At 39.6% G+C, this 14,858-nt stretch overlaps 1 protein-coding gene across 1 annotated transcript in view; it reads left to right on the top strand.

Annotated features, from left to right (window-relative positions):
- Positions 1–651: 651 nt before the first annotated feature.
- Positions 652–14,858, top strand: part of LOC124789508 (acetylcholinesterase-like) — a 107,280-nt gene continuing 93,073 nt past the window's right edge. The window contains exon 1 of the mRNA XM_047256892.1: positions 652–747. The gene's annotated coding sequence lies outside the window, so the exon portion shown is untranslated. The remainder of the gene's footprint in view (positions 748–14,858) is intronic.

The raw sequence follows: 14,858 nt of genomic DNA, 5'->3' as shown, positions 1-14,858 counted from the left end.
CTCGCAGTTTACACGACGACCATTGAGTTATTTCATTTGCTTTTCACCCTATCTTTCATTACCATATTGTCGACAGGACGTCAAACCTTAATCATTCTTCTTCTCTTTGTCTAACCACATTAGACGGAACGCTACAGCAAACTCTTTTGATGCACGTTTTCTTTTTTAAAATGATTGAGTGTGTTACTGACAGGGCTCGTATGTGTAAGTTCCCTGAATAACTTACGCAGTAAATTTCGGTTACAAGGAATAATAAAAGAAAAAGAGTGCCCTTAAATTTAAGTTCGTAATATTGTGAAGTTGTATATGAACAGATACTGCAGCAAGTTGATCAAAGGTGCCTATGGTGAAGATAAAGTAATTTTGCCGACTTTGAAGACTTGTGAAGAAGTTACATAGCTCTTGAATTTTGGTATAATTTTTTTACCGTCTTTTCTTGCTTTTCATCAAGCACCGAATTAAATGACCGTCGTTATTACACAGTATATAAATGACGAACTATGGCAAGCACATTTTTGCTGTCGTCCTGGAGGTTACATAAGCAGGAGGATGAGGTCGGTGTGGTGGACAGAGCCGAAGGAGTGGTGGATGGCTTTTTGGGGGGGGTTGGGAGGTGAGGGGAGGGGAAGCTTACTGTGCTGGCTGGTGACCTCGAGAGCAGGCGTGCCGGCAGTTGGGACGTGGCTGCAGCCGCATTGGCTGCAAACTTTGTCCTCTGCTGGAAACGTCTTCAGAGGAGGAACATCTGTAAGTATTTCTCACTTTTATCTGGAGTATAACGGATTACGCGCTGTCCTTAGCAGCTGATAACGTTCGGATGAATTACCTCAAAGGCTTGTGATAGGTGTGCTCAAGCTGCCAATTGCACCAGCGGCGTACAGCGCTGTGTTATTCCTGACACTGTTATCTTGGCAGTCTGCAGCTTTGCCCGATGGCACGTAATAACCCAAGACACTAATTCTAATTTCACTTCCACTCCACTGCGACTTATGCTGTTAATCAATGTCGTGTGAAATAATCTTACAGAAGTGCCTGAGTTCATATCTGTGTTTGTAAATTTATACTGCGACGTTGAAACTTTTGTTTGGGGTAGAAAGGAGCATTTACGTTTGCACATTTCTTTCTAATGATTCAATTTTCGGTTTATTTCATTTTTTATTATCGTAAATAAACTTCCTGTGGGCCGACACTGAGGATAAACAAGAGCAGGACAGCATTGCTTTCAGTTACAATAAGCTGTAACTGTAGTTTTATTTATCGAAAATCTGGGTAATGGAGGATGTAGCAGTCATGTTGCATCACAGATCTAGACATCCCGCCAGTGAACAGATCTGCAATGCAGATACATCTCTCCATGCTTCTTCACAGTCCTTATGGTGTTAAATTCTCAAAATAGTTCATTTCTTCAATCTATTAACCGATCAACACCGGTAACGTTTCCAGAAGCAAATCGTGACTGATGCCATAACGGACTCGCTCCACATGAAAGAAACACCACACAAACGGCATAAGTTAGCAGACAAATACACATAAACACACAGAGCTCTGAACATAATAACGAAACAACGACCTCCACTCTAAGGAGTACCAAATTCCAGAAATGTAGCATCTGTCACGTTGAAGGTGAAAGCTACAATGCAGCGTATGTTTGAATGACAAACAGGAATTTTAAGACAAGATATAAAGTACACATCAGAAGTTCGGACTGTGACAGTAATTTTCCCGTATCTGTGCAACATTTAAAGAAAGATGAAAATCATCACAATAAATAGTACAGAGCAAGCAACTGATCAATGACCACACAGCTATAAACACCAACTCACTAAAAAAAACCTAGCCAAAAACCTGGCACATACGGACACTCAACCTTTGATCGCAGGCAGCTCGATATACGTGGGACTGTTGAAAAACAATGCCTCCGAGTTTCTTATATGAAAACTCTTAAAGATTATTAAATAAAACAAACGTTATTTGCATACTACATCTTCATTTTCATGTCAACATATTTGCAGCCCTCTGGCGGCAGAAGGCTCCTAATTGTAGCCTGTAACATGGCTGACTGCAACGTAACTATCTCGGTGCGTGAGAAACGCAGTACTGTAATCGAATTTGGAGTTGGAAGAATTCTTCCACATATGGAACACACTCTCCTACAGGGCAACACCACACCATGTACTAGCGTTGCCACATATGCAACAATCCGACGCATTGTGTTCGCTGTCATCGATCATCCTCCGTACAATCCCAACTTGGCCCCATATGATTATCATCCGTTTCAAAACCTTAAACACCTGCGATGAGTTCACATTCGTTGTGATGAAGCAGTGCAAGGAGAGGTGAGGCTGTTGTCCGGTCAATAAAGTCAAACAATCTGCAGTGTTCCCTTCAACAAAATTGTCCCACGTTGGCAGAAACATATTCGTCGCCGGGATGACTATGATCTGAAATAAATAATCATACATGAAGAATAACGATGTAGAATGTTAATAACGTTTGTTTTATTTATATAGATTTAAGATTTTCGACGTAAATTCGCTTGTACATGTCAGCATTGCCAAAAGTCCATAATATGAGTGACATAGTGGAAGACGGTGTGTGCGGTTTGTTTCCTGCGCTGATGACTACAGTCAGTGGTCTTCAAATGATGTAAATACTGATGTAATGTTGTTCATCGCACCGTACTCAGTCCCCAGAATGTATATCCTGGGGACTGAGTACAGCGTAATGAACTACATTACGTCAATGTTTACGTCACCTGAAGATCAATAACTGTAGTTACCAGGAGCAGTATTTTTTTAGGGGGTTGGTAGGCTACCTACGAGCACATCTGGCAAGGGCGAACGATTGATCATTATTTTCTCCTGGCCAGCAGGTCAGGTGTGGAAGTGTGGACGCAAGACGTTTAGTCTATACTGATAGGCATAGTCCTCTTAGTGGTACAGGTACGATTATGCAGGAAACATGTGGTAGTAAGTTACATGACATATCTGCGATAAGGCGCAGAGAAAAAAACAACCAACACGTGAAGTGGGTAAACAGTAAGGTACCAATGATCACAATATCTGCTCTAGTGCTCATAGCACCCTGTACATATTAGGCCATTGCTGATGTCCTCGTAAACTAAGGCGAAACGCATCTGATGAAGCAAATATTGCCAATATTCAGTTGTAGGCAGAGGGTCCTGACTAAAAAACCATTAATTTAACGCTAATATCCTCGGTGTGACCGATTAACAACATTAAAGATCTTACGTAGGATTTTCAAGACTCTATGCGTTCTGATGAACTGACATGCCAAGTCCTGTTCTATCACTGTCAGAGTTACAATATGACAAAGGAGGTGACGTTGAGCTGGGAGGGGAAGTACATTCAAATAAAAGGACAGAATTATATTCACTAAGGACAGGAACTAATTTTGAATTTAAAGACGAACAGCTGCCAAAAGGCGTATAATTAAAATAAAATGTGCTTAGAGGAACGTCCAAAGCTTTTGGAATATTAAACGTTTTGGCTGGTTTCGTTGTCTAAGGGCTGGGATATGTAGTTGCCGCATTACAGGCCAAACACTGCTGAGTCTTCAGCATACGATAATAAGACACACATGAATCGAATGGTCGATGAGTTCTATCACTCAGCAATTGCGAATTATGAATGGAGCATATAAATTTATAAATGAAAGATTGCAATTAAATAAAATTTGTAGGTACTATCTTAACGACTTTAAATGATGAGTACGGTAGTAGAAGTACTTTTGAGAATGCGGTATATTTCTACTAAACACTTATTGGTGTCGATAATCCAGCCATTAAATAAAATACAAGTTGAATAACAGGGAAACTATAGATTCTTACTGCACGTAATTATACTTGGAAGGAGAGGCAGCATTGGTCGTATATTTTTGTTTATTATCGCAAAATAGATTTTCAGTCACTTAGTGACCATCTTCAGTGCTGTAATATATAACTTAAATTAGTAAGCACTGGTGTCAATAAGCTTACGGCGATCACATAGACTGCAGTCTATGTGATCGCCGTAAGCTTATTGACACCAGTGCTTACTAATTTAAGTTATATATTAGAGCACTGAAGATGGTCACTAAGTGACCGAAAATCGATTTTGCGATAATAAACAAAAATATACGACCAATGCTGTCTCTCCTTCCAAGTATACCCATTATCTGGTCGTAGTGCATAGGACACTATGGAGTCGCCAATCAATGCACGTAATTAGTTATGAAGAACATCATAGCTCACGATATATTCACTTCTAAACGCACACTACGTCTTGACTGTAGAAACCTCGGAAGTCTCACAAGTTCACAAGTCCGCATTCTGAAGTATTTCTATCTCTTGCGACCACGCGCGAACAGCTCCACATTCCAAGTTTCTCTCGCGACCGTGCGTCCCGTACTCCCCGTGTAGACATCTCCTTCATCGACTCAAAGCACCGTCCTCGTCACAGCTGAATTCCCAGCCACGTCCCTCATGCAACGGCACCACGCAGCCGGCCTGCCGACCCCCGCTAGGCGAACGACCCGAGTGGTGGCAGCCAGCTCTGAACTTAGAATATTTTCGGCGCGCCATAAATCGCCCGTTACCTCACAACACGAATTTGAATAGTAGTTTTCTTGTCATGTCCCTCAATGATTTTAGAAACTCTGATGGAATGTTATCTATCCCTTCTGCCTTATTTGATCTTAAGTCCTCCAAAGCTCTATTAAATTCTGATTCTAATACTGGATCTCCTATCTCATCTAAATCGACTCCTGTTTCTAGGGTTTCGTTATTTGACGATTCTGGAGCTTAATCAACCTTAACATTTGGTCCCTTCAACTGAAATTGACAGGGAGGTCACAAAACTAGGTCAGCTAGGTTGATTCAATGATGATGTTACAAACTCCCAAGGATGACGGAGAAGGAATATGTATCAATTTCAGGTAGGGACCCTGGTCAGGAAACGACTGACTGAACATCTTCTTCATACAGGGTGTTTCAAAAATGAGCGGTATATTTGAAACGGCAATAAAAACTAAACGAGCAGCGATAGAAATACACCGTTTGTTGCAATATGCTTGGGACAACAGTACATTTCCAGGCGGACAAACTTTCGAAATTACAGTAGTTACAATTTTCAACAACAGATGGCGCTGCGGTCTGGGAAACTCTATAGTACGATATTTTCCACATATCCACCATGCATAGCAATAATATGGCGTAGTCTCTGAATGAAATTACCCGAAACCTTTGACAACGTGTCTGGCGGAATGGCTTCACATGCAGATGAGATGTACTGCTTCAGCTGTTCAATTGTTTCTGGATTCTGGCGGTACACCTGGTCTTTCAAGTGTCCCCACAGAAAGAAGTCACAGGGGTTCATGTCTGGCGAATAGGGAGGCCAATCCACGCCGCCTCCTGTATGTTTCAGATAGCCCAAAGCAATCACACGATCATCGAAATATTCATTGAGGAAATTAAAGACGTCGGCCGTGCGATGTGGCCGGGCACCATCTTGCATAAACCATGAGGTGTTCGCAGTGTCGTCTAAGGCAGTTTGTACCGCCACAAATTCACGAAGAATGCCCAGATAGCGTGATGCAGTAATCGTTTCGGATCTGAAAAATGGGCCAATGATTCCTTTGGAAGAAATAGCGGCCCAGACCAGTACTTTTTGAGGATGCAGGGACGATGGGACTGCAACATGGGGCTTCTCGGTTCCCCATATGCGCCAGTTCTGTTTATTGACGAAGCCATCCAGGTAAAAATAAGCTTCGTCAGTAAACCAAATGCTGCTCACATGCATATCGCCGTCATCAATCCTGTGCGCTATATCGTTAGCGAATGTCTCTCGTGCAGCAATGGTAGCGGCGCCGAGGGGTTGCCGCGTTTGAATTTTGTATGGATAGAGGTGTAAACTCTGGCGCATGAGACGATACGTGGACGTTGGCGTCATTTGGACCGTAGCTGCAACACGGCGAACGGAAACCCGAGGCCGCTGTTGGATCACCTGCTGCACTAGCTGCGCGTTGCCCTCTGTGATTGCCGTACGCGGTCGCCCTACCTTTCCAGCACGTTCATCCGTCACGTTTCCAGTCCGTTGAAACATTTCAAACAGATCCTTTATTGTATCGCTTTTCGGTCCTTTGGTTACATCAAACCTCCGTTGAAAACTTCGTCTTGTTGCAACAACACTGTGTTCTAGGCGGTGGAATTCCAACACCAGAAAAATCCTCTGTTCTAAGGAATAAACCATGTTATCCACAGCACACGTGCATGTTGTGAACAGCACACGCTTACAGCAGAAAGACGACGTACAGAATGGCGCACCCACAGACTGCGTTGTCTTCTATATCTTTCACATCACTTGCAGCGCCATCTGTTGTTGAAAATTGTAACTACTGTAATTTCGAAAGTTTGTCCGCCTGAAAATGTACTGTTGTCCCAAGCATATTGCAACAAACGGTGTATTTCTATCGCTGCTCGTTTAGTTTTTATTGCCATTTCAAATATACCGGTCATTTTTGAAACACCCTGTATCTTTGGCAGTGGAATGGATGTACCGGTACTATTGTTGCTAAGGTAAATTTCAGAGGTTGTAGTATGGTCCAACATAGCGAGTAAAAGTCGTCTCTAAAATGCGTATCTTAAGAGCTACAAGCAGTTGTTCAGTAGAAGAGATGTGTTTCAGTCGAAGTTGAACATGTGCTCTTAGCTATTAAGGAATTGAAACGTCCCCTTTTGAACAATTATACACGACTGTCCTTAAACTGACACACAATATTTTGTTAGCGCAACGCAGTCTGACTTTCAATAATCCCTACAGAAGAATGAGCCCTGACTAACATTAAACTATACCTTTCACAAATCACTTACCTCACAAAAATCTTCGCTACTCAAGCTACTCCAATACAGCGAGCGCCACTACTGCTAGCTAAATAAAAGATTCAAATTACTGAAGGCACTAACTACTGATAGGGATAGTTAGCAAATGAAAGATATTAATAGAGAACAAACAATGTATTTACCTTGATATCATCATATATAAATATAGCAGTTCATGACAAATCTCAAAACTCTGCCATCTCTCTCCCCACATCCACCACTGCTGGCGGCTCACCTCCAACTGCGCAACGCTATGCGCTGTTCACAGCCAGCTGCCTAACACTACAATGGCGAGTATTACAACAATGCAAAGCAGCCACGGACTGCACACAGCACAGCCAGTGCTTTTCATACAGAGGTGGCGTTACCAATAAAAAAACCTAAACAGCCTACTTACATAGCCCCCATGCTCCCCACAAAAAATTGTACAAATTGGTTTGGGCAGTGGCCAATACAGATTTGAAAAAAATTTTCATAATTACAATGACAAAGAAATCAAATGCACACACTTATTGATACAATGTTGGTCAAAAGCTCAAATTTTCTCACAGTCCATAAAAACAGTCCTGATCGTTCATCACGGTAAAATAGTAGTGTTTTTCTCAAAGTCTGAGCAGTAGAAGGAAATGCACACGGAAGTAGTGGATTTCCATGCAATCTTGAAGAAGTAGTGTTGTCCTTCCAACGGAACGACAGTGCTGACTCTTGACATGCAGACAGGTAATGGGCCACAACAGAGCAAACCCACAGCACGGTCAATCGAAGTTTTGAAGAGTATTGGTAGGTAGGTCATCACAGAGTAGACCCACTGTAGTCCTGGTAGAGATAATGGTACTGGTGGGTCATCAGAGGTGCAGACCCACTGCAGTCCTTGTAGAAATAATGGTATTGATGGATCATCAAAGATGTAGACCCACTGTAGTCCTTGTAGAGATAATGGTACTGGTGGGTCATCAAAGATGCAGACCCACTGTAGTCCTTGTAGAGACGCCAGCAGCCATCTGTTGCGACTGTGCAGGTGCACAATCACCATCGAAGAGTCTTGTGGACAATATAGCAAGTCCATAAACCACCACTTGTGCACTCACAAAGTTTTTGAAATTGTCCTTCGAACCAGCAATGCTGTTTTCCAGTCCCTTGCTGAATTATTAACACACATGCATACACTAACAGTCCCTACTTCTCACATATTGTCCATATACTATGACCAACCGAAACGTGTGCAGTGAAATGGAACTGACAAGTTACTTAATTTGATGACCTGGCGTTAATTACAATTTTATAACATAAGAATACAATTACAAAGGTACAAAATACAGATAACATTTGTAGTAAAACAGGCTTTACAAAAGAATAGAAATAGACATATACATCAGTGTTACAGGAATTATGACATAAGTAAATACATAAAGATCACAAGAACTTTTGAAACATCACCTTCACATGTGAGCAACAAACCAGAATAAATAATGTCTAAGCATATTTACAAGGTAAATAACATATTATTAATGCCAATTTTCTTGGAGGATAACAGTATTCCTCATCATAGTGATGGAGCTTAGTATTAGAAGAAAAAAAAATTCTATGAAACTACACAGAGACAGGAAGAAAACAAATACACAAGGGTACACAAACATATAGTGGGATAATACAAAAGGAAGGGACAGGGTTTGTTGTACTGCAGTATTTTGCAAACAAAACTTTCTTTACTTCTTGGAGATCTCCCTTCATTCATCATTATTCCCAAAAAGTCCTATCTATACCTGCTTTCTGTATTCTATTGATATTTCTTTCAATATAATTATTTCTCAGTGTACAATACTCATTTTGGCCCAAATCTTTTTCATATAACTTCGCAACGCATTCTTTACCTATTCTCCATAGTCAGTTTCTTATATAGTCTACCCCTCTTAAGCTAACTTAAATCTACTGAGCTCAGATGCTAAACTGAGGGACGAGGCAATGCAGCAGCACAAAACAATTAACACAAACAGCAATGATAAAAAATACAAAAGGCAAAGCAAGCAGCATAAATTACAACTAATATAAGGCAATGAGCAGCAAACAAGAAAAATAAATGTGTAGTAAAACTGGCTTAGCAGAGTAACACAAATAAAAATTCAGTAGCACTATGCCTGGCAAACAGCAGCAGTAAATGCTATTATGTATACCTAAGCATGACAAAGCTCAAGCAAAAAAAATAGTACACTAAAGATAACAATGCAGACAAAGGTAATGTATAATCACATCTTAATGTCTATGTAATTAAAGTGGTGCACCACAAGAAGTTATTCTACCAAAAAGTTACCAAGTACTTGAAAAGAAAATTATGAATGCAGTTCCTGTGAAGGTAAATGTCATTTTGTGCTCCCTCATTTTTTTGAAAAAAAAATTATTTACTCGATCTGTAGACAGAAAATATTTATATTAGTACATCTATAAAATTTTATTTTAACCAATGCTGCAGTGCAGCTATAAACTAGATATCAAATGAAATAAGCAACTATGTACAAAGTAAAGCGTAAGAACATCATTCAGTAGTCATTAGGCACTTCATAAGTTAGTAGAAAAATCTCTCAACTAGAGAGACAGTAGTCATAATCAGGTGTATAGACATAAAAATATTTCTCGTCATTTCATTAGGCATTTCAGTAAGTCATAAATTAAGAGCTCCACAGTGTAATCATATGTTATCAAGTTCGAGCGTGTCGTTTTTCCGATGCTTTCTACAAAGGAACGTCAATAGCCAGGATAATGGCCTCCTTTTTTTTTTCTACCACCTAATGGCTTTTTCTCAAGGCGGCTGGCACACCTGGCCGCTCAGAACGAATTACGTGCAGGTGGTCACTTAACTTTCTTACGGAAATATTTACGACAGCAGTTTCCGCTACAGTGGCAGTCTCATATAAAAAATTTCAGAGGTCGAGAATTTGCGTTGCAAATGTGTAGATACAAAATCTTATGAATATAACAGTGTGCAATAAGTTTTCGTCAGCATTGTGATACATTCACGCATTTACACACATTTCATAACTCTTAAAGTACGATTCTTGGTTTCCAACAACCTTTTCCACAAATCAGAGTCCCTAAACACTGCTCATTATTCCTTACCTTATTATACATATACATATTCATCGACACTTCTTCAATATTTCATCATGAGAAATACTTAGCATAATAAACATTCCTCAACAACATAATACACATCGTCATCGTAATAATAACATCATAACACCTCAGTCAAATCTCAAAAACGTCGTAGCTTTCTGCAATAATTTCAAACCCTAAAAAATATTCTCTGCTCATTTCAATAATGTCATCTACCTCAAACGTAGTTTAAAAATCATGATCTCATACCAAATACATCATTCAAAGCTCTCGTAGTATCACAATGGTTCCGAAAAATATGAGCATTTCTCAAACTACAGACAAAATACAATTTCGTAAGTGTGAAGTTTTCCAACTGTGTAATTACGTAAACATCTGTCACTGATGTAGTAAAAAAAAAAATGTTTATCTCTCAGTTAAATGATCAGATAGCTGTGTAATTCTGTGTTAGAGAAATATGGTACCGATGTGTAAAGTTGTATAAGCAAATACCATATTAGCTAGGGCTCCTTGTGCTTGCCAAACACATGATACACAAAGTAAGCATGTACCCCCATGTAATGTAATTATACCCTCAGGTGTTACAGATTACAGCAATGAAATGAAATGTATCACTGAAAACCTTTGTATCATTGTACTTCAAATATCTTTAAAAATAAATGTTTTAAGTACAAAATTAATCACTCAAATGAGTGTCCTGTAGCGCTAAATGTGCGTCTTGCTGTAAGATAATTCTGTGGAAGTGTCGTACTTATCGTCCTCCAAAACCTAAGTTCTGCAGAAGTCAATGTACTTACCTCATGATAAACAAAAGTGAAATGCTTTATGTATAGATATCTTAGTTATTACGCTTATTGCCATGATGAAGAAAGTACTGTGCTGTAACGTATTGTTGTGCTACGGAAAAGGCAGTCTCATTGTAGCTATACCACAAAAGTTACTACTAAAACATGTTTTACGTTCCAGAATAAAACAGAAAACTGTGCAGATATAAAACAGAAACACTGCAAAAGCAACATTGTAAATTGTCACTCATTAGTAGCGTCGTGATAAAATCGTGTAGTCGTCACATAAACTAACCACTGTGTCGTCTGATATCTCACAGAAAGTACTTTAAATCCTGAATGTATTTTCAAGCAAACCAAAATGTTGCATTAAAATCTCATTAGCAGTACTGGTAAATGTTCTAAGTATGTAAGCCTTATAGTCGTTCCATAATCGTGCAACTAACAAGCAAGAATGTACACACACAATAACGCTGTGACGTCTGTTCGCTATAACAATGCATTCGTCATTTCTGTTTAAATAAGTTCTCTTGGTTCTTGATTGAATATTTAACTTCAAACATTGTTGTATGTTAACAGATTCTAAGTCTGACAAAGCATATTAGTAATGTGAAGCGAAAAATTTTATGACAAAGACTAAGTTAAAAAGCAGATTATCTTTCAACAAACGGTTTTATATGTGAAATGTGGTGTAAACCTTTACTCTTCCTAGTACGCAGAGTTTCAACTTCAACGCAATTATCATGTGGTATACGTCGGATTCTGTAAGGTCCATTGTAAACTAGAAAGAATTTGTGACTCAAGTGTTTCTTCTTATGTGACAATGAATGAGCCATATGAAACGTCCCCTTTTGAACAATTATACACGACTGTCCTTAAACTGACACACAATATTTTGTTAGCGCAACGCAATCTGACTTTCAATAATCCCTACAAAAGAATGGGCCCCGACTAACATTAAACTATACCTTTCACAAATCACTTACCTCACAAAAATCTTCGCTACTCAAGCTACTGCAATACAGCGAGCGCCACTACTGCTAGCTAAATAAAAGATTCAAACTACTGAAGGCACTAACTACTGATAGGGATAGTTATCAAATGAAAGATATTAATAGAGAACAAACAATGTATTTACCTTGATATCATCATATATAAATATAGCAGTTCATGACAAATTTCAAAACTCTGCCATCTCTCTCCCCACATCCACCACTGCTGGCGACTCACCTCCAACTGCGCAACGCTATGCGCTGTTCACAGCCAGCTGCCTAACACTACAATGCCGAGTATTACAACAATGCAAAGCAGCCACGGACTGCACACAGCACAGCCAGTGCTTTTCATACAGAGGTGGCGTTACCAATAAAAAAACCTAAACAGCCTACTTACAGTATGAATCTTAGAACCTATGTTCACTCGACGTTTTTCCTAGTTTTGGTTCATCTTACCAACTATCAATGTTGCCTACCCTACAATCTTAGAAACAACAATATCGGTGCTCTGTAAGAGGTACCAAAACGATTTTCGCTGATAACTTCGAACTCGATCGTTTCTGGACCAGTGGCCATTACATCCAACTGATACAATTACAGTTCTCCATCATCTCTGAAAGTATTTAACATCTTCTTGGAGTCATCCTGTACATTCTCTTCACAGTTCACTTTTCTTTTTCCTTGCGCTGTACAGCCTACTCATTAGAGCTCTTCATTTCATAGAGGTATGTTTTCTTTCGTCCCAAGTTTCCTTTACCTTTCTTATAGGTGACGTCTATCTCTCTTCTAGTAATGATTGCATTTACTGCTTTGTATGTCTCACATGGTCACTCCTGCTTTGGCATTTTTCACTTCCTGTCAATTTCATTTTTCAGACGTCTGTATTTCTTTCCGTCTGTTTCAGTTCCTGTTATTTTATACTTTCGTATTATTCTATTTCGTCTATTAAAATTAATATATTTTCTCTTGTCAAGTGATTTCTATTTCATTTCGTCCGTTTGTCTATTTGATCTTGTGTTGCCTTCACTATTTCATCTCTCTACTCTACCCGCCCATCTTGTCCTGTATTCCTTTCCATTGTATTGGTCAGCACTTGCTTAAAGCTTCGTTTGAAAATCTCCACAGTCAATTATTTTTCTTTCCAATTTATTAAACTCACTTATTTTTCTGCAATTTCTTCAGTTTTAATTTGCTAACAATTATAAGTAAATTATAGTGAAAACAGGCAAATGCTTTTCGATATGATTCGAAGTTTAAAATATGTTTTCGAAATCTATGTCTTATCATCATGTATCTTATTTGAAGCCTTCATCTCCACGTCTCTTCCACGTACACTTCCGCGTTATTTTATGATCTTGAAGCCAAGGATTGAAATATGCTCCTATTTTTCTGCAGTTTCTTCAGTTTTAATTTGCTAGTCATAATAAGTAAATTATAGTGAGAATAGGCAAATGATTTTCGATATGATTTGGAGTTTAAAATCTGTTTTCGAAGTCTACAACTTATCATGATGTATTTTATTTGAAGCCTTCAGCTCTGTGTCTCTTCCACGTACACCATCTTCTTTCATAATCCTTAAGCCAAGGATTGAACTATGCTCCGAGCAAGATTCTAACAGGCTCTTTCACCGTCTATTCCTCTTCCCCAGTCCACGTTCTCCTATATTTCTTGCATCTCTCCTTTCTCCTAATGTCGAATTCCAAGCCACCCTCAAAAGTGCATTTTCGTCTTATTAAACAATCTGAGTAATTTCATTTCAACATTCATTCTTTAGCCCAACAATGGCGGGGAGAGAGCTGTGTTCCATGCTGCATCGAATGACGTCTTTGGCAGAGGATGATGTCATTGACAGAGGGTGACATCACTGGCAGGAGATCACATGTTGGACCTGTCTAGGGCCAGATTGCGGAACCTTATATTTCTCTTAATTTCTGCCCAGCTGGTGTACTGTTATGGTTGGGGAGTGCCTTCGTATCTACCTTGACTACGACAATACATTGATGTGCAAAAATTAAAGAAAAATTTAAGAAGTAACGTAGCCCAATGGAACGTGGACTATACATAGAAAGAACTGCTGCAGTGTGATACAGAAGGTAACTGAAAGGAATATGTAGTAAGAAGAACAGAAGGGACACTTCTATTCAAAGACAGAAGCTACCTTAAATAAACTGAGCCTCTAGGAGTAATTATTAATGAACGAATCCCAGAACTCAACAAAATTAAACCAAAAGAAAGATACAATGGCCTTTTAGCAATGCAAGAGACGGGACGCAGTTCTTAACGTGGTGTGTGATCACCACGGACGAGAAACTATGCTCTGTAATGTTCTCCCATAGTGGCCACAAGTTTAATATGGAATTCTTGTAGTAGGGCGTTTCATCCCTGCACTAGCTCTTTTGACAAATGCTGGGTGGTGGTTGGTGCATCTGCACGTGCTGTAATACTGTACATGTTCCCAATGCATCCCACACTGCTCAATGGGATTTTAGTCACAGGAACAGGAAGGTCAGTCCATTCGCAGCATATATATTGTCATTCTAAGACCCTTTCAAGACGCGCAGCTCGATGAGGTAGCGCAGTGCATCCGTAGTTATGAAGTCAGAGCCAGATGTTACCTGAAACGACTTATGAAGGGAATTGATATAGTGTTGCAATAACATTGACCAGTGAATGTACCATGTTTAAAAATTTGTAGGTCAGTATGCCCTTGCAACATTATGTCTCACTACACCATAGCACTTGTATCCCCAAAACGATAATTATCGACAACGTTCCTGGGTGTAAGTGTTGCCACATCTCACCATACGATGGTCGATGTAATTGTGGCACTGTAACTCTCCCTTTTCTTATCTTTTTAGGAGTGCATTCGGCCCTGACATGATCTTAGTGGATCACAATGTGCGACAGCTTCCAACTGTGCAAGTGGAGAAAGTCTTGAAGCTTCAGATCATTCGGTGAATGGTCTGATCTGCTTAAAAACCCATTAAGCACGAATGCGATCTCATAATGCAGCACACCCACATTCAGCAAAGACCATCCAGCGGCTGTCAACCGTGCTGGTGGAGGAATGGAGCGCCCTGTGACAAGAACTCC

This window comes from Schistocerca piceifrons, chromosome 3, assembly GCF_021461385.2.
Source record: "Schistocerca piceifrons isolate TAMUIC-IGC-003096 chromosome 3, iqSchPice1.1, whole genome shotgun sequence".
Classification (NCBI taxonomy): Eukaryota; Metazoa; Arthropoda; class Insecta; order Orthoptera; family Acrididae; genus Schistocerca; species Schistocerca piceifrons.
The sequence above is the reverse complement of the archived record's forward strand: the minus strand, read 5'-3'. Positions and strand labels throughout refer to the sequence as shown.